Source organism: Pleurodeles waltl, chromosome 12, assembly GCF_031143425.1.
Source record: "Pleurodeles waltl isolate 20211129_DDA chromosome 12, aPleWal1.hap1.20221129, whole genome shotgun sequence".
NCBI lineage: Eukaryota > Metazoa > Chordata > Amphibia > Caudata > Salamandridae > Pleurodeles > Pleurodeles waltl.
Window position 1 is genome coordinate 114,657,434 of NC_090451.1, and position 22,744 is coordinate 114,680,177.

Consider the following 22,744-nt stretch of genomic DNA (forward strand, 5'->3'; position numbering starts at 1 on the left):
GCTTTTGTGTTTTCTTCAATGTGAAGCCTGTTGTCTGTTGTACATCCTTCCTTTCAGTGTCACGAGAAGATGCTACATGAGCAAGGTTGGTTAGCTCAGTCGGTTAGAGTCTGATGTTTTGATAGCTCAGTTGGTTAGAGTCTGGTGTTAATACCGCCATTGTTTGATCTCAGTGCGAGGAAGAAAATGCCTCCTTATGCCCCCCACCCCCCTCCATAATGTCTCGTTTCAAAGGAAAGTTCTTGCAACGCGCTGCTACCTTTCCGTCTTCAAAACAGAAAAAAAAAACAGATTCCCGCCGAGGAGACAGAAAAACAGCTTCACGATTAGGAGATGTATGTAACCTCAGTTGGGTAGCTGACAAGACCAATAAGGTCACGGGTGTCATACCTGTACGTCACCCTCATATGTTTTGTCTAGTTTTTGCTTGTGTTCATTTTTGCTTAACCTACGCCCTCTGCAAGCAGACCCATCGTCAGTAGCTAGTATGGTGGATACATATCTGGCCCAGGACACGTGAGTCCAGTCCAGGTCAGCTGACTGGTGACGCCGGTGTTTGATGGGTGAGGAGTGGGGCCCTTGGGTAGGGGCTGCCTCATTACATGCCCAGCAGGACACTACATCCCTGGAAAAATCCAAACAAAAAGACACGTGCAAACTGTGGAAAACGAAACAAAACAAACAGGATACCACATAGTCCATCAGTCTCTATAGTCAGTCAGCAGGATAGCAGTGAGTACATGGACAGATGATGTTGGCTGACTAGGATATCTCCATTCACCTTCATAATTTAACCATAATGGTTCAGGACATAGATGCTGGCTCGCACAGATCAGTGACATTCTGGCAGCACACCGGGTGGAATCATGTCCCTCATCTGGAGCTGATCCACTCTGCTGAGGATGATTTGTGGTTGGTGTCAATAGTTCAAAACAGGGCGCGTCAGGAGTGTTGGTGTTGCTTTAGGTCCTAAAGACAGTCTTGGCGTGCTGTGACCTGTTGGACTCTGTATTACATGGCACGGTTTCTTCCTGGAATCCCATGTTTAAAAGGTTTTATTATAAACCAGTAGTGCATGTTTCTAATTTGGTGGTGGGCCAGCCTTGAACCAGCATAATCAGAGCCTCCGGTCCTGACATAGCATACAAAATTGTGTTAAGAATTTTAGATTCTATTAAGGACACGGAGACCAGGATTATCCCACCCAGTAAATACATTGAATTAAAATGTTATTTACACAATTTGGTTTGTGATGCAAGCATATTTCCCACCCTTGAAATTACTGGTTTTAATATACTTGTCTCCTCATGTTTTTTTTTTTTTTTTAGAATCTGATTCCAAAAAAGGGTTTAGTTTTGGTGGAACATCCTTTTTTCGTTTTGGCAGGCATGAATCCATGGTTGATGTTCCTTGCGGTCAGGAGACTGTTTCTGGACGTGGGCACTGAATGGTACAGCCAGTATACAAAGAAAGAGGAAGTCAGATGATGCCTCAACAGTTTATAGACTATGTTGGTCTGCTATTCGTGGTCATGGGAGGCGGGGTTCACAGCCACAATAAGTGTTTACTGCTTTTTTATTGGCTGCTGTTCTTTTTAGTAGGAAAGATTGAGAAGCGTAATCCTCGCCTCCGTGTCCTCAATAGAATCTAAAATTCTTTATGCAAAGCTAGAAAAATTAGTAATCTCCAGTTGCTACAAAATGTTACATTGCGGTAAGCCATCTTCAACTGACCCTAATATTTGCCACAGCAAAACCGGCATTCTGGAAATTGTATTGTTTCGCTTTTAAAAGTGTATGAATGTGCTGAAAACATGTCAATTCGAAAGACGCATATGGATAAAAAAACACTAAGGCTGACTGAAGGTGTGGTAAGGTGGCACTTAACCACTGTACACTTTGTAATTCCGTAGTACACATTGACAAGAACTGCTTGCCAGTTGTCTGCAATAATACAACGACAAAAATAAATATAGAAATCATGGTCTTTAGAGAATGTGATTCTTCTATGAACAGTCTCCTGCCTCTGACTGCATGAAGCATTGCTGGCTCAGTGGTAGAATTCTCCCCTGCCATGCAGGAGGTCCGATTTCAATTCCTGGCTAATGCACGTTTGTGTTTGTACATTTATTTTTATTATGTAAATTCTGAAGTATTTTCAAAGATTACAAATGAGCCTAAACACACATTTGTGCAAACAGAGCGCGCTGCATCAATTGTTCATGTGTGAACTAGAACAGTTCACTGGGTCCTTCATTGGAAGCAGCTGCAGGGGCTCCTGCCCGCCCCTGGTGTTTCACGTGGAAATGTTCACCCATCATGCCACGCCTTTAACTCTTTGTATACAATCGGCTTTAATACACTGTCCTCCGGGCTTTAAATGCACCGGTGCTCGCAGGTACTGAGTACAGGCACTTTTTTTCTCCTCCTGAGTACCGGTACTCATAGTGGCAGCCGAGCCAACCTTTAGAGATTAGGCATGCACTTGCATCAACCACGCCGGATCCAATTGCTTCACAATACACAGATAATCCAAATGTTTATTCTGTAGTTGGAACATTGGAACAACATCAAAGAACAGAATGTGAATGACTGCTGTTTGCAACTCTTGTGTTTTCGTTCTGTTTTATAGTGTGAAGTGCATCCTTGTGCCATCTTTTTATTGCCCAATTTTGTTTATAATTCTTCCTAACTGCTGAATTATTTATGTAAAAAGACTTTACACGAATTTCATACAACCATAAAATTGAAACTACTGGCTAAGAAACTAGTCAGTATGTGGGCCAGAACCTGTCCAAGTGCTGCCATCTATGCTCTGGCACTCCTGTGCAGGTCTGTGCACCCTCAGATATCCTGGTCTTGTCGGTGAACACTGCTTCACCCCTATGAGAAGCCCAACTAACTATACACTCATCTGGATCACACGAGCAATACATCCTGCACATATAAACTCCTCCTGAAATGTTGACGAGCCCCTGGACAGGTGCTTAAGGAAATCAAACCTCCCCTTGACCTTGATCTGTGATTAGAACAGTAGGATTTCCCCTCCATCAATCCCTTTCCAACTTGTCCTGTATAATCAGTCTTCCTCGCCCAAGGACTAGTCAAGGGACCACCAGCAAGCTACCTTCACTCCAAGCTCCTCAATTGTGGCCATTTGTAATGATTGTGGAACACTCTATGCTTTCTTGAGACAAAATAGACAAACTTTGGCCTAAGATCTCAGCATCTGACATTCAAGAGAGCCCACCTGGCAGAGGTTGAGCCACCTTCATAAAATTCAGTGAAGTGCAATTACCCCTGGAATTGAAACCTGCAATGACAAAGCCACTGAACGGTGCCAACCCTGTGTCACTGCCACACAACATAGATTAACAATAAGACTTAAATCCAAAGCGCTCCCCAGTATCGACTGAAATGCGCCTTTACAACCCCCTCCCGAAGAACCCCAGAGATTACCTTGAAGAGTAGGTCATTTCCATAGCAATGTGTAGCTTTGTGGTGCTTGAGATAATCAGTTAATGCTGACTGCCAGCCACAATTCACATCCACACTGTACAATGTGGTGACACACGGTCCTTGTCCTTTGTTACAGAGCAAAACCAGAAAGGCTCTTACTACAACGTCTCTGTGGCGCAATCGGTTAGCGCGTTCGGCTGTTAACCGAAAGGTTGGAGGTTCGAGCCCACCCAGGGAAGAGACTAGTTTTACCAGATCTCACATGGAAATCCATTTCCTTTTCATCTCTAAACTACGTGTAAGACGACGACTCCTCTTACAGCACAGAGGAATACCAAAGTAGCATTTAGCATCATCACATAATATTGCCCAAAGGATCATTTACGTCATTCTATCAGATTTGCGTGAGGAGTAACGTGTCCACACAATAATAAAGAGTGGTGACTGCTCCTTATTGCATCGTGAATCATATGGTGACAGCATGAGCAGCACCTCCTAAAACACTACATTCTATCTAGACCCGTAATTGACTGTTTCACAGATGCAGTTTCCTGGAGCTGCCTATGGTGCAGTTCACCTGCCGCACCAGGGCAGGAGATTTCTACTGGGTGTAGCACAGCGACATCTGCAGGCCATTTATGGAATTGGCACAGCTTAGAAAAGTTTATAAATGCAATGCACAGTAAAAATATGATTGACAAGCACAGGACAAACAAAAAGGGGGTTATAAATCTGGTCCTCGATACAACAGTGAATGGAGGAGAGAGGGAAAATGCAGTGATTGAATTGATTTGCTACAGAATAGAAAAGTGGTCGGAGTCTTGGCGTGGACTCAACATGTGATTCTGTGCAAATAAGAAATTAATGTGACGTGTAATGTGGCCGAGCTCGCGCTGCCTCCAGCTTTTTTTAATATAACGCGAACGTTATAAACCTGCAAACTACAGCGCGAGCTCGGTCCAATGGTATTGGAGCTCTTTACGTGAGCATCAGATTACACAAGGTCAGGTTGTTTTTTGTTGTTGTCGTTTTAGTCACAAATTGAGTGATTTTGTTCAGAATCACAGCTTTGAAGGGAGTGGTGGTTGAGCCTTGAGGGTCGGAGTTGACTAGCAAGGACAACCAATCCTATTCTTTTTCAAGAAATATGGATGTTGGCGAATGCAGTATTTTACGGAAACACACACCATGCATAGTAAAACAAAACACTCGACGAAGATGGGGTTCGAACTCACACGTGCAGAGTACAATGGATTAGCAGTCCATCGCCTTAACCACCCGGCCACCTCGTCCACTGTACACCGTGGTTCACCAGCTCTCTATATCTGGTAACGAACAGTAGAGGTGTGTAACATGCTGTAGGTATAGAACAAGCAATCTTGTGTTTTTACTGAATAATATAAATAGTTCATAATAATAAATAATTAATGGTACCTCACATGCTGAAAACAGTCCCAGTGCACAGTGTGTTAGTCAATATGCCTTAAGTGTGAGGGGTCTAAGGGCAGATTAACTTGGAGAACATTATGTCACTGGCCACTGATGGGGTAACGACACGGACAAAATGAGCCACTGATGGCACTGACTCAAAAACTGTGGCAGAGACACCACCTGCCTGTCACTAACAGGCCACCGTCAGGAACTGCTATAAATGATCCTACCACAGAGATGCAGCCTGGCCCCTGCCGGTGAAAGGCACTTGTGTCACTAAACCTACCAACAAGAGGCCGTGACGTCACTACGAATCAGAAACAATGATGTCACTAAACCTGCCAATAAGAAGCTGTGATGTATTTATTGGCATCAAGAGACCATTTCAAAAGTGAACCTGTCCCTCAGAGGAAGTGATGTCACTGAGAGGCAATGTAACCAGTGCCCCGTGACCTCAAAACGTGTGACCAATCACTACCACACATCGCCTCCACGTATCTCGGCTTTTGTGTTTTCTTCAATGTGAAGCCTGGTGTGTGTTGTACATCCTCCCTTTCAGTGTCACGAGAAGATGCTACATGAGCAAGGTTGGTTAGCTCAGTCGGTTAGAGTCTGATGTTTTGATAGCTCAGTTGGTTAGAGTCTGGTGTTAATACCGCCATTGTTTGATCTCAGTGCGAGGAAGAAAATGCCTCCTTATGCCCCCCACCCCCCTCTATAATGTCTCGTTTCAAAGGAAAGTTCTTGCAACGCGCTGCTACCTTTCCGTCTTCAAAACAGAAAAAAAAAACAGATTCCCGCCGAGGAGACAGAAAAACAGCTCCACGATTAGGAGATGTATGTAACCTCAGTTGGGTAGCTGGCAAGACCAATAAGGTCACGGGTGTCATACCTGTACGTCACCCTCATATGTTTTGTCTAGTTTTTGCTTGTGTTCATTTTTGCTTAACCTACGCCCTCTGCAAGCAGACCCATCGTCAGTAGCTAGTATGGTGGATACATATCTGGCCCAGGACACGTGAGTCCAGTCCAGGTCAGCTGACTGGTGACACCGGTGTTTGATGGGTGAGGAGTGGGTGTTAGCACGGCCCTTGGGTAGGGGCTGCCTTATTACATGCCCAGCAGGACACTACATCCCTGGAAAAATCCAAACAAAAAGACACGTGCAAACTGTGGAAAACGAAACAAAACAAACAGGATACCACATAGTCCATCAGTCTCTATAGTCAGTCAGCAGGATAGCAGTGAGTACATGGACAGATGATGTTGGCTGACTAGGATATCTCCATTCACCTTCATAATTTAACCATAATGGTTCAGGACATAGATGCTGGCTCGCACAGATCAGTGACATTCTGGCAGCACACCGGGTGGAATCATGTCCCTCATCTGGAGCTGATCCACTCTGCTGAGGATGATTTGTGGTTGGTGTCAATAGTTCAAAACAGGGCGCGTCAGGAGTGTTGGTGTTGCTTGAGGTCCTAAAGACAGTCTTGGCGTGCTGTGACCTGTTGGACTCTGTATTACATGGCACAGTTTCTTCCTGGAATCCCATGTTTAAAAGGTTTTATTATAAACCAGTAGTGCATGTTTCTAATTTGGTGGTGGGCCAGCCTTGAACCAGCATAATCAGAGCCTCCGGTCCCGACATAGCAAACAAAATTGTGTTAAGAATTTTAGATTCTATTAAGGACACGGAGACCAGGATTATCCCACCCAGTAAATACATTGAATTAAAATGTTATTTACACAATTTGGTTTGTGATGCAAGCATATTTCCCACCCCTGAAATTACTGGTTTTAATATACTTGTCTCCTCATGTTTTTTATTTTTTTTAGAATCTGATTCCAAAAAAGGGTTTAGTTTTGGTGGAACATCCTTTTTTCTTTTTGGCAAGTATGAATCCTTGGTTGATGTTCCTTGCGGTCAGGAGACTGTTTCTGGACGTGGGCACTGAATGGTATAGCCAGTATACAAAGAAAGAGGAAGTCAGATGATGCCTCACCAGTTTATAGACTATGTTGGTCTGCTATTCGTGGTCATGGGAGGCGGGGTTCACAGCCTCAATAAGTGTTTACTGCTTTTTTATAGGCTGCTGTTCTTTTTAGTAGGAAAGATTGAGAAGCGTAATCCTCGCCTCCGTGTCCTCAATAGAATCTAAAATTCTTAAGGCAAAGCTAGAAAAATTTGTAATCTCCAGTTGCTACAAAATGTTACATTGCGGTGAGCCATCTTCAACTGACCCTAATATTTGCCACAGCAAAACCGGCATTCTGGAAATTGTATTGTTTCGCTCTTAAAAGTGTATGAATGTGCTGAAAACATGTCAATTCGAAAGACGCATATGGATAAAAAAACACTAAGGCTGACTGAAGGTGTGGTAAGGTGGCACTTAACCACTGTGCACTTTGTAATTCTGTAGTACACATTGACAAGAACTGCTTGCCAGTTGTCTGCAATAATACAACGACAAAAATAAATATAGAAATCATGGTCTTTAGAGAATGGGATTCTTCTATGAACAGTCTCCTGCCTCTGACTGCATGAAGCATTGCTGGCTCAGTGGTAGAATTCTCCCCTGGCATGCGGGAGGTCCGATTTCAATTCCTGGCTAATGCACGTTTGTGTTTGTACATTTATTTTTATTATGTAAATTCTGAAGTATTTTCAAAGATTACAAATCAGCCTAAACACACATTTGTGCAAACAGAGCGCGCTGCATCAATTGTTCATGTGTGAACTAGAACAGTTCACTGGGTCCTTCATTGGAAGCAGCTGCAGGGGCTCCTGCCCGCCCCTGGTGTTTCACGTGGAAATGTTCACCCATCATGCCACGTCTTTAACTCTTTGTATACAATCGGCTTTAATACACTGTCCTCCGGGCTTTAAATGCACCGGTGCTCGCAGGTACTGAGTACAGGCACTTTTTTTCTCCTCCTGAGTACCGGTACTCATAGTGGCAGCCGAGCCAACCTTTAGAGATTAGGCATGCACTTGCATCAACCACGCCGGATCCAATTGCTTCACAATACACAGATAATCCAAATGTTTATTCTGTAGTTGGAACATTGGAACAACATCAAAGAACAGAATGTGAATGACTGCTGTTTGCAACTCTTGTGTTTTCGTTCTGTTTTATAGTGTGAAGTGCATCCTTGTGCCATCTTTTTATTGCCCAATTTTTTTTATAATTCTTCCTAACTGCTGCATTATTTATGTCAAAAGACTTTACACGAATTTCATACAACCATAAAATTGAAACTACTGGCTAAGAAACTAGTCAGTATGTGGGCCAGAACCTGTCCAAGTGCTGCCATCTATGCTCTGGCACTCCTGTGCAGGTCTGTGCACCCTCAGATATCCTGGTCTTGTCGGTGAACACTGCTTCACCCCTATGAGAAGCCCAACTAACTATACACTCATCTGCATCGACGAGCAATACATCCTGCACATATAAACTCCTCCTGAAATGTTGACGAGCCCCTGGACAGGTGCTTAAGGAAATCAAACCTCCCCTTGATCTGTGATTAGAACATTAGGATTTCCCCTCCATCAATCCCTTTCCAACTTGTCCTGTATAATCAGTCTTCCTCGCCCAAGGACTAGTCAAGGGACCACCAGCAAGCTACCTTCACTCCAAGCTCCTCAATTGTGGCCATTTGTAATGATTGTGGAACACTCTATGCTTTCTTGAGACAAAATAGACAAACTTTGGCCTAAGATCTCAGCATCTGACATTCAAGAGAGCCCACCTGGCAGAGGTTGAGCCACCTTCATAAAATTCAGTGAAGTGCAATTACCCCTGGATTTGAAACCTGCAATGACAAAGCCACTGAACGGTGCCAAACCTGTGTCACTGCCACACAACATAGATTAACAATAAGACTTAAATCCAAAGCGCTCCCCAGTATCGACTGAAATGCGCCTTTACAACCCCCTCCCGAAAAACCCCAGAGATTACCTTGAAGAGTAGGTCATTTCCATAGCAATGTGTAGCTTTGTGGTGCTTGAGATAATCAGTTAATGCTGACTGCGCGGCCACAATTCACATCCACACTGTACAATGTGGTGACACACGGTCCTTGTCCTTCGTTACAGAACCCAACCGGAAAGGCTGTTACTACACCGTCTCTGTGGCAATCGGTTAGCGCGTTCGACTGTTAACCGAAAGGTTGGTGGTTCGAGCCCACCCAGGGACGAGACCAGTTTTACCAGATCTCACATGGAAATCCATTTCCTTTTCATCTCTAAACTACGTGTAAAACGACGACGACTCTTACGGCACAGAGGAATACCAAAGTAGCATTTGGCATCATCACATAATATTGCACAAAGGATCATTTACGTCATTCTATCAGATTTGCGTGAGAATTAACGTGTCCACACAATAATAAAGAGTGGTGACTGCTCCTTATTGCATCGTGAATCATATGGTGACAGCATGAGCAGCACCTCCTAAAACACTAAATTCTATCTAGATCTGTAATTGACTGTTTCACAGATGCAGTTTCCTGGAGCTGCCTATGGTGCAGTTCACCTGCCGCACCAGGGCAGGAGATTTCTACTGGGTGTAGCACAGCGACATCTGCAGGCCATTTATGGAATTGGCACAGCTTAGAAAAGTTTATAAATGCAAAGCACAGTAAAAATATGATTGACAAGTACAGGAAAAACAAAAAGGGGGTTATAAATCTGGTCCTCGATACAACAGTGAATGGAGGAGAGAGGGAAAATGCGGTGATTGAATTGATTTGCTACAGAATAGAAAAGTGGTCGGAGTCTTGGCGTGGACTCAACATGTGATTCTGTGCAAATAAGAAATGAATGTGACGTGTATTGTGGCCGAGTTCGCGCTGCCTCCAGCTTTTTTTAATATAACGCGAACGTTATAAAGCTGCAAACTATAGCGTGAGCTCGGTCCAATGGTATTGGAGCTCTTTACGTGAGCATCAGATTACACAAGGTCAGGTTGTTTTTTGTTGTTGTTGTTGTTGTCGTTTTAGTCACAAATTGAGTGATTTTGTTCAGAATCACAGCTTTGAAGGGAGTGGTGGTTGAGCCTTGAGGGTCGGAGTTGACTAGCAAGGACAACCAATCCTATTCTTTTTCAAGAAATATGGATGTTGGTGAATGCAGTATTTTACGGAAACACACACCATGCATAGTAAAGCAAAACACTCGACGAAGATGGGATTCAAACCCACGCGTGCAGAGCACAATGGATTAGCAGTCCATCGCCTTAACCACTCGGCCACCTCGTCCACTGTAGACTGACCTTTACCAGCTCTCTATATCTGGTGACGGACAGTAGAGGCGTGTGAAATGGGTTAGGTATAGAACAAGGAATCTTGTGTTTTTACTGAATAATATAAATAGTTCATAATAATAAATAATTAATGGTACCTCACATGCCGAAAACAGTCCCAGTGCACAGTGTGTTAGTCAATATGCCTTAAGTGTGAGGGGTCTAAGGGCAGATTAACTTGGAGAACATTATGTCACTGGCCACTGATGGGGTAACGACACGGACAAAATGAGCCACTGATGGCACTGACTCAAAAACTGTGGCAGAGACACCACCTGCCTGTCACTAACAGGCCACCGTCAGGAACTGCTATAAATGATCCTACCACAGAGATGCAGCCTGGCCCCTGCCGGTGAAAGGCACTTGTGTCACTAAACCTACCAACAAGAGGCCGTGACGTCACTACGAATCAGAAACAATGATGTCACTAAACCTGCCAATAAGAAGCTGTGATGTATTTATTGGCATCAAGAGACCATTTCAAAAGTGAACCTGTCCCTCAGAGGAAGTGATGTCACTGAGAGGCAATGTAACCAGTGCCCCGTGACCTCAAAACGTGTGACCAATCACTACCACACATCGCCTCCACGTATCTCGGCTTTTGTGTTTTCTTCAATGTGAAGCCTGGTGTGTGTTGTACATCCTCCCTTTCAGTGTCACGAGAAGATGCTACATGAGCAAGGTTGGTTAGCTCAGTCGGTTAGAGTCTGATGTTTTGATAGCTCAGTTGGTTAGAGTCTGGTGTTAATACCGCCATTGTTTGATCTCAGTGCGAGGAAGAAAATGCCTCCTTATGCCCCCCACCCCCCTCTATAATGTCTCGTTTCAAAGGAAAGTTCTTGCAACGCGCTGCTACCTTTCCGTCTTCAAAACAGAAAAAAAAAACAGATTCCCGCCGAGGAGACAGAAAAACAGCTCCACGATTAGGAGATGTATGTAACCTCAGTTGGGTAGCTGGCAAGACCAATAAGGTCACGGGTGTCATACCTGTACGTCACCCTCATATGTTTTGTCTAGTTTTTGCTTGTGTTCATTTTTGCTTAACCTACGCCCTCTGCAAGCAGACCCATCGTCAGTAGCTAGTATGGTGGATACATATCTGGCCCAGGACACGTGAGTCCAGTCCAGGTCAGCTGACTGGTGACACCGGTGTTTGATGGGTGAGGAGTGGGTGTTAGCACGGCCCTTGGGTAGGGGCTGCCTTATTACATGCCCAGCAGGACACTACATCCCTGGAAAAATCCAAACAAAAAGACACGTGCAAACTGTGGAAAACGAAACAAAACAAACAGGATACCACATAGTCCATCAGTCTCTATAGTCAGTCAGCAGGATAGCAGTGAGTACATGGACAGATGATGTTGGCTGACTAGGATATCTCCATTCACCTTCATAATTTAACCATAATGGTTCAGGACATAGATGCTGGCTCGCACAGATCAGTGACATTCTGGCAGCACACCGGGTGGAATCATGTCCCTCATCTGGAGCTGATCCACTCTGCTGAGGATGATTTGTGGTTGGTGTCAATAGTTCAAAACAGGGCGCGTCAGGAGTGTTGGTGTTGCTTGAGGTCCTAAAGACAGTCTTGGCGTGCTGTGACCTGTTGGACTCTGTATTACATGGCACAGTTTCTTCCTGGAATCCCATGTTTAAAAGGTTTTATTATAAACCAGTAGTGCATGTTTCTAATTTGGTGGTGGGCCAGCCTTGAACCAGCATAATCAGAGCCTCCGGTCCCGACATAGCAAACAAAATTGTGTTAAGAATTTTAGATTCTATTAAGGACACGGAGACCAGGATTATCCCACCCAGTAAATACATTGAATTAAAATGTTATTTACACAATTTGGTTTGTGATGCAAGCATATTTCCCACCCCTGAAATTACTGGTTTTAATATACTTGTCTCCTCATGTTTTTTATTTTTTTTAGAATCTGATTCCAAAAAAGGGTTTAGTTTTGGTGGAACATCCTTTTTTCTTTTTGGCAAGTATGAATCCTTGGTTGATGTTCCTTGCGGTCAGGAGACTGTTTCTGGACGTGGGCACTGAATGGTATAGCCAGTATACAAAGAAAGAGGAAGTCAGATGATGCCTCACCAGTTTATAGACTATGTTGGTCTGCTATTCGTGGTCATGGGAGGCGGGGTTCACAGCCTCAATAAGTGTTTACTGCTTTTTTATAGGCTGCTGTTCTTTTTAGTAGGAAAGATTGAGAAGCGTAATCCTCGCCTCCGTGTCCTCAATAGAATCTAAAATTCTTAAGGCAAAGCTAGAAAAATTTGTAATCTCCAGTTGCTACAAAATGTTACATTGCGGTGAGCCATCTTCAACTGACCCTAATATTTGCCACAGCAAAACCGGCATTCTGGAAATTGTATTGTTTCGCTCTTAAAAGTGTATGAATGTGCTGAAAACATGTCAATTCGAAAGACGCATATGGATAAAAAAACACTAAGGCTGACTGAAGGTGTGGTAAGGTGGCACTTAACCACTGTGCACTTTGTAATTCTGTAGTACACATTGACAAGAACTGCTTGCCAGTTGTCTGCAATAATACAACGACAAAAATAAATATAGAAATCATGGTCTTTAGAGAATGGGATTCTTCTATGAACAGTCTCCTGCCTCTGACTGCATGAAGCATTGCTGGCTCAGTGGTAGAATTCTCCCCTGGCATGCGGGAGGTCCGATTTCAATTCCTGGCTAATGCACGTTTGTGTTTGTACATTTATTTTTATTATGTAAATTCTGAAGTATTTTCAAAGATTACAAATCAGCCTAAACACACATTTGTGCAAACAGAGCGCGCTGCATCAATTGTTCATGTGTGAACTAGAACAGTTCACTGGGTCCTTCATTGGAAGCAGCTGCAGGGGCTCCTGCCCGCCCCTGGTGTTTCACGTGGAAATGTTCACCCATCATGCCACGTCTTTAACTCTTTGTATACAATCGGCTTTAATACACTGTCCTCCGGGCTTTAAATGCACCGGTGCTCGCAGGTACTGAGTACAGGCACTTTTTTTCTCCTCCTGAGTACCGGTACTCATAGTGGCAGCCGAGCCAACCTTTAGAGATTAGGCATGCACTTGCATCAACCACGCCGGATCCAATTGCTTCACAATACACAGATAATCCAAATGTTTATTCTGTAGTTGGAACATTGGAACAACATCAAAGAACAGAATGTGAATGACTGCTGTTTGCAACTCTTGTGTTTTCGTTCTGTTTTATAGTGTGAAGTGCATCCTTGTGCCATCTTTTTATTGCCCAATTTTTTTTATAATTCTTCCTAACTGCTGCATTATTTATGTCAAAAGACTTTACACGAATTTCATACAACCATAAAATTGAAACTACTGGCTAAGAAACTAGTCAGTATGTGGGCCAGAACCTGTCCAAGTGCTGCCATCTATGCTCTGGCACTCCTGTGCAGGTCTGTGCACCCTCAGATATCCTGGTCTTGTCGGTGAACACTGCTTCACCCCTATGAGAAGCCCAACTAACTATACACTCATCTGCATCGACGAGCAATACATCCTGCACATATAAACTCCTCCTGAAATGTTGACGAGCCCCTGGACAGGTGCTTAAGGAAATCAAACCTCCCCTTGATCTGTGATTAGAACATTAGGATTTCCCCTCCATCAATCCCTTTCCAACTTGTCCTGTATAATCAGTCTTCCTCGCCCAAGGACTAGTCAAGGGACCACCAGCAAGCTACCTTCACTCCAAGCTCCTCAATTGTGGCCATTTGTAATGATTGTGGAACACTCTATGCTTTCTTGAGACAAAATAGACAAACTTTGGCCTAAGATCTCAGCATCTGACATTCAAGAGAGCCCACCTGGCAGAGGTTGAGCCACCTTCATAAAATTCAGTGAAGTGCAATTACCCCTGGATTTGAAACCTGCAATGACAAAGCCACTGAACGGTGCCAAACCTGTGTCACTGCCACACAACATAGATTAACAATAAGACTTAAATCCAAAGCGCTCCCCAGTATCGACTGAAATGCGCCTTTACAACCCCCTCCCGAAAAACCCCAGAGATTACCTTGAAGAGTAGGTCATTTCCATAGCAATGTGTAGCTTTGTGGTGCTTGAGATAATCAGTTAATGCTGACTGCGCGGCCACAATTCACATCCACACTGTACAATGTGGTGACACACGGTCCTTGTCCTTCGTTACAGAACCCAACCGGAAAGGCTGTTACTACACCGTCTCTGTGGCAATCGGTTAGCGCGTTCGACTGTTAACCGAAAGGTTGGTGGTTCGAGCCCACCCAGGGACGAGACCAGTTTTACCAGATCTCACATGGAAATCCATTTCCTTTTCATCTCTAAACTACGTGTAAAACGACGACGACTCTTACGGCACAGAGGAATACCAAAGTAGCATTTGGCATCATCACATAATATTGCACAAAGGATCATTTACGTCATTCTATCAGATTTGCGTGAGAATTAACGTGTCCACACAATAATAAAGAGTGGTGACTGCTCCTTATTGCATCGTGAATCATATGGTGACAGCATGAGCAGCACCTCCTAAAACACTAAATTCTATCTAGATCTGTAATTGACTGTTTCACAGATGCAGTTTCCTGGAGCTGCCTATGGTGCAGTTCACCTGCCGCACCAGGGCAGGAGATTTCTACTGGGTGTAGCACAGCGACATCTGCAGGCCATTTATGGAATTGGCACAGCTTAGAAAAGTTTATAAATGCAAAGCACAGTAAAAATATGATTGACAAGTACAGGAAAAACAAAAAGGGGGTTATAAATCTGGTCCTCGATACAACAGTGAATGGAGGAGAGAGGGAAAATGCGGTGATTGAATTGATTTGCTACAGAATAGAAAAGTGGTCGGAGTCTTGGCGTGGACTCAACATGTGATTCTGTGCAAATAAGAAATGAATGTGACGTGTATTGTGGCCGAGTTCGCGCTGCCTCCAGCTTTTTTTAATATAACGCGAACGTTATAAAGCTGCAAACTATAGCGTGAGCTCGGTCCAATGGTATTGGAGCTCTTTACGTGAGCATCAGATTACACAAGGTCAGGTTGTTTTTTGTTGTTGTTGTTGTTGTCGTTTTAGTCACAAATTGAGTGATTTTGTTCAGAATCACAGCTTTGAAGGGAGTGGTGGTTGAGCCTTGAGGGTCGGAGTTGACTAGCAAGGACAACCAATCCTATTCTTTTTCAAGAAATATGGATGTTGGTGAATGCAGTATTTTACGGAAACACACACCATGCATAGTAAAGCAAAACACTCGACGAAGATGGGATTCAAACCCACGCGTGCAGAGCACAATGGATTAGCAGTCCATCGCCTTAACCACTCGGCCACCTCGTCCACTGTAGACTGACCTTTACCAGCTCTCTATATCTGGTGACGGACAGTAGAGGCGTGTGAAATGGGTTAGGTATAGAACAAGGAATCTTGTGTTTTTACTGAATAATATAAATAGTTCATAATAATAAATAATTAATGGTACCTCACATGCCGAAAACAGTCCCAGTGCACAGTGTGTTAGTCAATATGCCTTAAGTGTGAGGGGTCTAAGGGCAGATTAACTTGGAGAACATTATGTCACTGGCCACTGATGGGGTAACGACACGGACAAAATGAGCCACTGATGGCACTGACTCAAAAACTGTGGCAGAGACACCACCTGCCTGTCACTAACAGGCCACCGTCAGGAACTGCTATAAATGATCCTACCACAGAGATGCAGCCTGGCCCCTGCCGGTGAAAGGCACTTGTGTCACTAAACCTACCAACAAGAGGCCGTGACGTCACTACGAATCAGAAACAATGATGTCACTAAACCTGCCAATAAGAAGCTGTGATGTATTTATTGGCATCAAGAGACCATTTCAAAAGTGAACCTGTCCCTCAGAGGAAGTGATGTCACTGAGAGGCAATGTAACCAGTGCCCCGTGACCTCAAAACGTGTGACCAATCACTACCACACATCGCCTCCACGTATCTCGGCTTTTGTGTTTTCTTCAATGTGAAGCCTGGTGTGTGTTGTACATCCTCCCTTTCAGTGTCACGAGAAGATGCTACATGAGCAAGGTTGGTTAGCTCAGTCGGTTAGAGTCTGATGTTTTGATAGCTCAGTTGGTTAGAGTCTGGTGTTAATACCGCCATTGTTTGATCTCAGTGCGAGGAAGAAAATGCCTCCTTATGCCCCCCACCCCCCTCTATAATGTCTCGTTTCAAAGGAAAGTTCTTGCAACGCGCTGCTACCTTTCCGTCTTCAAAACAGAAAAAAAAAACAGATTCCCGCCGAGGAGACAGAAAAACAGCTCCACGATTAGGAGATGTATGTAACCTCAGTTGGGTAGCTGGCAAGACCAATAAGGTCACGGGTGTCATACCTGTACGTCACCCTCATATGTTTTGTCTAGTTTTTGCTTGTGTTCATTTTTGCTTAACCTACGCCCTCTGCAAGCAGACCCATCGTCAGTAGCTAGTATGGTGGATACATATCTGGCCCAGGACACGTGAGTCCAGTCCAGGTCAGCTGACTGGTGACACCGGTGTTTGATGGGTGAGGAGTGGGTGTTAGCACGGCCCTTGGGTAGGGGCTGCCTTATTACATGCCCAGCAGGACACTACATCCCTGGAAAAATCCAAACAAAAAGACACGTGCAAACTGTGGAAAACGAAACAAAACAAACAGGATACCACATAGTCCATCAGTCTCTATAGTCAGTCAGCAGGATAGCAGTGAGTACATGGACAGATGATGTTGGCTGACTAGGATATCTCCATTCACCTTCATAATTTAACCATAATGGTTCAGGACATAGATGCTGGCTCGCACAGATCAGTGACATTCTGGCAGCACACCGGGTGGAATCATGTCCCTCATCTGGAGCTGATCCACTCTGCTGAGGATGATTTGTGGTTGGTGTCAATAGTTCAAAACAGGGCGCGTCAGGAGTGTTGGTGTTGCTTGAGGTCCTAAAGACAGTCTTGGCGTGCTGTGACCTGTTGGACTCTGTATTACATGGCACAGTTTCTTCCTGGAATCCCATGTTTAAAAGGTTTTATTATAAACCAGTAGTGCATGTTTCTAATTTGGTGGTGGGCCAGCCTTGAACCAGCATAATCAGAGCCTCCGGTCCCGACATAGCAAACAAAATTGTGTTAAGAATTTTAGATTCTATTAAGGACACGGAGACCAGGATTATCCCACCCAGTAAATACATTGAATTAAAATGTTATTTACACAATTTGGTTTGTGATGCAAGCATATTTCCCACCCCTGAAATTACTGGTTTTAATATACTTGTCTCCTCATGTTTTTTATTTTTTTTAGAATCTGATTCCAAAAAAGGGTTTAGTTTTGGTGGAACATCCTTTTTTCTTTTTGGCAAGTATGAATCCTTGGTTGATGTTCCTTGCGGTCAGGAGACTGTTTCTGGACGTGGGCACTGAATGGTATAGCCAGTATACAAAGAAAGAGGAAGTCAGATGATGCCTCACCAGTTTATAGACTATGTTGGTCTGCTATTCGTGGTCATGGGAGGCGGGGTTCACAGCCTCAATAAGTGTTTACTGCTTTTTTATAGGCTGCTGTTCTTTTTAGTAGGAAAGATTGAGAAGCGTAATCCTCGCCTCCGTGTCCTCAATAGAATCTAAAATTCTTAAGGCAAAGCTAGAAAAATTTGTAATCTCCAGTTGCTACAAAATGTTACATTGCGGTGAGCCATCTTCAACTGACCCTAATATTTGCCACAGCAAAACCGGCATTCTGGAAATTGTATTGTTTCGCTCTTAAAAGTGTATGAATGTGCTGAAAACATGTCAATTCGAAAGACGCATATGGATAAAAAAACACTAAGGCTGACTGAAGGTGTGGTAAGGTGGCACTTAACCACTGTGCACTTTGTAATTCTGTAGTACACATTGACAAGAACTGCTTGCCAGTTGTCTGCAATAATACAACGACAAAAATAAATATAGAAATCATGGTCTTTAGAGAATGGGATTCTTCTATGAACAGTCTCCTGCCTCTGACTGCATGAAGCATTGCTGGCTCAGTGGTAGAATTCTCCCCTGGCATGCGGGAGGTCCGATTTCAATTCCTGGCTAATGCACGTTTGTGTTTGTACATTTATTTTTATTATGTAAATTCTGAAGTATTTTCAAAGATTACAAATCAGCCTAAACACACATTTGTGCAAACAGAGCGCGCTGCATCAATTGTTCATGTGTGAACTAGAACAGTTCACTGGGTCCTTCATTGGAAGCAGCTGCAGGGGCTCCTGCCCGCCCCTGGTGTTTCACGTGGAAATGTTCACCCATCATGCCACGTCTTTAACTCTTTGTATACAATCGGCTTTAATACACTGTCCTCCGGGCTTTAAATGCACCGGTGCTCGCAGGTACTGAGTACAGGCACTTTTTTTCTCCTCCTGAGTACCGGTACTCAAAGTGGCAGCCGAGCCAACCTTTAGAGATTAGGCATGCACTTGCATCAACCACGCCGGATCCAATTGCTTCACAATACACAGATAATCCAAATGTTTATTCTGTAGTTGGAACATTGGAACAACATCAAAGAACAGAATGTGAATGACTGCTGTTTGCAACTCTTGTGTTTTCGTTCTGTTTTATAGTGTGAAGTGCATCCTTGTGCCATCTTTTTATTGCCCAATTTTTTTTATAATTCTTCCTAACTGCTGCATTATTTATGTCAAAAGACTTTACACGAATTTCATACAACCATAAAATTGAAACTACTGGCTAAGAAACTAGTCAGTATGTGGGCCAGAACCTGTCCAAGTGCTGCCATCTATGCTCTGGCACTCCTGTGCAGGTCTGTGCACCCTCAGATATCCTGGTCTTGTCGGTGAACACTGCTTCACCCCTATGAGAAGCCCAACTAACTATACACTCATCTGCATCGACGAGCAATACATCCTGCACATATAAACTCCTCCTGAAATGTTGACGAGCCCCTGGACAGGTGCTTAAGGAAATCAAACCTCCCCTTGATCTGTGATTAGAACATTAGGATTTCCCCTCCATCAATCCCTTTCCAACTTGTCCTGTATAATCAGTCTTCCTCGCCCAAGGACTAGTCAAGGGACCACCAGCAAGCTACCTTCACTCCAAGCTCCTCAATTGTGTCCATTTGTAATGATTGTGGAACACTCTATGCTTTCTTGAGACAAAATAGACAAACTTTGGCCTAAGATCTCAGCATCTGACATTCAAGAGAGCCCACCTGGCAGAGGTTGAGCCACCTTCATAAAATTCAGTGAAGTGCAATTACCCCTGGATTTGAAACCTGCAATGACAAAGCCACTGAACAGTGCCAAACCTGTGTCACTGCCACACAACATAGATTAACAATAAGACTTAAATCCAAAGCGCTCCCCAGTATCGACTGAAATGCGCCTTTACAACCCCCTCCCGAAAAACCCCAGAGATTACCTTGAAGAGTAGGTCATTTCCATAGCAATGTGTAGCTTTGTGGTGCTTGAGATAATCAGTTAATGCTGACTGCGCGGCCACAATTCACATCCACACTGTACAATGTGGTGACACACGGTCCTTGTCCTTCGTTACAGAACCCAACCGGAAAGGCTGTTACTACACCGTCTCTGTGGCAATCGGTTAGCGCGTTCGACTGTTAACCGAAAGGTTGGTGGTTCGAGCCCACCCAGGGACGAGACCAGTTTTACCAGATCTCACATGGAAATCCATTTCCTTTTCATCTCTAAACTACGTGTAAAACGACGACGACTCTTACGGCACAGAGGAATACCAAAGTAGCATTTGGCATCATCACATAATATTGCACAAAGGATCATTTACGTCATTCTATCAGATTTGCGTGAGAATTAACGTGTCCACACAATAATAAAGAGTGGTGACTGCTCCTTATTGCATCGTGAATCATATGGTGACAGCATGAGCAGCACCTCCTAAAACACTAAATTCTATCTAGATCTGTAATTGACTGTTTCACAGATGCAGTTTCCTGGAGCTGCCTATGGTGCAGTTCACCTGCCTCACCAGGGCAGGAGATTTCTACTGGGTGTAGCACAGCGACATCTGCAGGCCATTTATGGAATTGGCACAGCTTAGAAAAGTTTATAAATGCAAAGCACAGTAAAAATATGATTGACAAGTACAGGAAAAACAAAAAGGGGGTTATAAATCTGGTCCTCGATACAACAGTGAATGGAGGAGAGAGGGAAAATGCGGTGATTGAATTGATTTGCTACAGAATAGAAAAGTGGTCGGAGTCTTGGCGTGGACTCAACATGTGATTCTGTGCAAATAAGAAATGAATGTGACGTGTATTGTGGCCGAGTTCGCGCTGCCTCCAGCTTTTTTTAATATAACGCGAACGTTATAAAGCTGCAAACTATAGCGTGAGCTCGGTCCAATGGTATTGGAGCTCTTTACGTGAGCATCAGATTACACAAGGTCAGGTTGTTTTTTGTTGTTGTTGTTGTTGTCGTTTTAGTCACAAATTGAGTGATTTTGTTCAGAATCACAGCTTTGAAGGGAGTGGTGGTTGAGCCTTGAGGGTCGGAGTTGACTAGCAAGGACAACCAATCCTATTCTTTTTCAAGAAATATGGATGTTGGTGAATGCAGTATTTTACGGAAACACACACCATGCATAGTAAAGCAAAACACTCGACGAAGATGGGATTCAAACCCACGCGTGCAGAGCACAATGGATTAGCAGTCCATCGCCTTAACCACTCGGCCACCTCGTCCACTGTAGACTGACCTTTACCAGCTCTCTATATCTGGTGACGGACAGTAGAGGCGTGTGAAATGGGTTAGGTATAGAACAAGGAATCTTGTGTTTTTACTGAATAATATAAATAGTTCATAATAATAAATAATTAATGGTACCTCACATGCCGAAAACAGTCCCAGTGCACAGTGTGTTAGTCAATATGCCTTAAGTGTGAGGGGTCTAAGGGCAGATTAACTTGGAGAACATTATGTCACTGGCCACTGATGGGGTAACGACACGGACAAAAGGAGCCACTGATGGCACTGACTCAAAAACTGTGGCAGAGACACCACCTGCCTGTCACTAACAGGCCACCGTCAGGAACTGCTATAAATGATCCTACCACAGAGATGCAGCCTGGCCCCTGCCGGTGAAAGGCACTTGTGTCACTAAACCTACCAACAAGAGGCCGTGACGTCACTACGAATCAGAAACAATGATGTCACTAAACCTGCCAATAAGAAGCTGTGATGTATTTATTGGCATCAAGAGACCATTTCAAAAGTGAACCTGTCCCTCAGAGGAAGTGATGTCACTGAGAGGCAATGTAACCAGTGCCCCGTGACCTCAAAACGTGTGACCAATCACTACCACACATCGCCTCCACGTATCTCGGCTTTTGTGTTTTCTTCAATGTGAAGCCTGGTGTGTGTTGTACATCCTCCCTTTCAGTGTCACGAGAAGATGCTACATGAGCAAGGTTGGTTAGCTCAGTCGGTTAGAGTCTGATGTTTTGATAGCTCAGTTGGTTAGAGTCTGGTGTTAATACCGCCATTGTTTGATCTCAGTGCGAGGAAGAAAATGCCTCCTTATGCCCCCCACCCCCCTCTATAATGTCTCGTTTCAAAGGAAAGTTCTTGCAACGCGCTGCTACCTTTCCGTCTTCAAAACAGAAAAAAAAAACAGATTCCCGCCGAGGAGACAGAAAAACAGCTCCACGATTAGGAGATGTATGTAACCTCAGTTGGGTAGCTGGCAAGACCAATAAGGTCACGGGTGTCATACCTGTACGTCACCCTCATATGTTTTGTCTAGTTTTTGCTTGTGTTCATTTTTGCTTAACCTACGCCCTCTGCAAGCAGACCCATCGTCAGTAGCTAGTATGGTGGATACATATCTGGCCCAGGACACGTGAGTCCAGTCCAGGTCAGCTGACTGGTGACACCGGTGTTTGATGGGTGAGGAGTGGGTGTTAGCACGGCCCTTGGGTAGGGGCTGCCTTATTACATGCCCAGCAGGACACTACATCCCTGGAAAAATCCAAACAAAAAGACACGTGCAAACTGTGGAAAACGAAACAAAACAAACAGGATACCACATAGTCCATCAGTCTCTATAGTCAGTCAGCAGGATAGCAGTGAGTACATGGACAGATGATGTTGGCTGACTAGGATATCTCCATTCACCTTCATAATTTAACCATAATGGTTCAGGACATAGATGCTGGCTCGCACAGATCAGTGACATTCTGGCAGCACACCGGGTGGAATCATGTCCCTCATCTGGAGCTGATCCACTCTGCTGAGGATGATTTGTGGTTGGTGTCAATAGTTCAAAACAGGGCGCGTCAGGAGTGTTGGTGTTGCTTGAGGTCCTAAAGACAGTCTTGGCGTGCTGTGACCTGTTGGACTCTGTATTACATGGCACAGTTTCTTCCTGGAATCCCATGTTTAAAAGGTTTTATTATAAACCAGTAGTGCATGTTTCTAATTTGGTGGTGGGCCAGCCTTGAACCAGCATAATCAGAGCCTCCGGTCCCGACATA

At 44.1% G+C, this 22,744-nt stretch overlaps 3 non-coding genes across 3 annotated transcripts; all 3 read right to left on the reverse strand.

Annotated features, from left to right (window-relative positions):
- Positions 1-10,069: 10,069 nt before the first annotated feature.
- TRNAS-GCU (transfer RNA serine (anticodon GCU)) lies at positions 10,070-10,151 on the reverse strand. Its single transcript has one exon. It is a non-coding gene; the product is annotated as a tRNA-Ser (tRNA).
- Positions 10,152-15,470: 5,319 nt separating this feature from the next.
- Positions 15,471-15,552, reverse strand: TRNAS-GCU (transfer RNA serine (anticodon GCU)). Its single transcript has one exon. It is a non-coding gene; the product is annotated as a tRNA-Ser (tRNA).
- Positions 15,553-20,871: 5,319 nt separating this feature from the next.
- TRNAS-GCU (transfer RNA serine (anticodon GCU)) lies at positions 20,872-20,953 on the reverse strand. The gene has a single exon. It is a non-coding gene; the product is annotated as a tRNA-Ser (tRNA).
- Between the last annotated feature and the right edge of the window lie 1,791 nt (positions 20,954-22,744).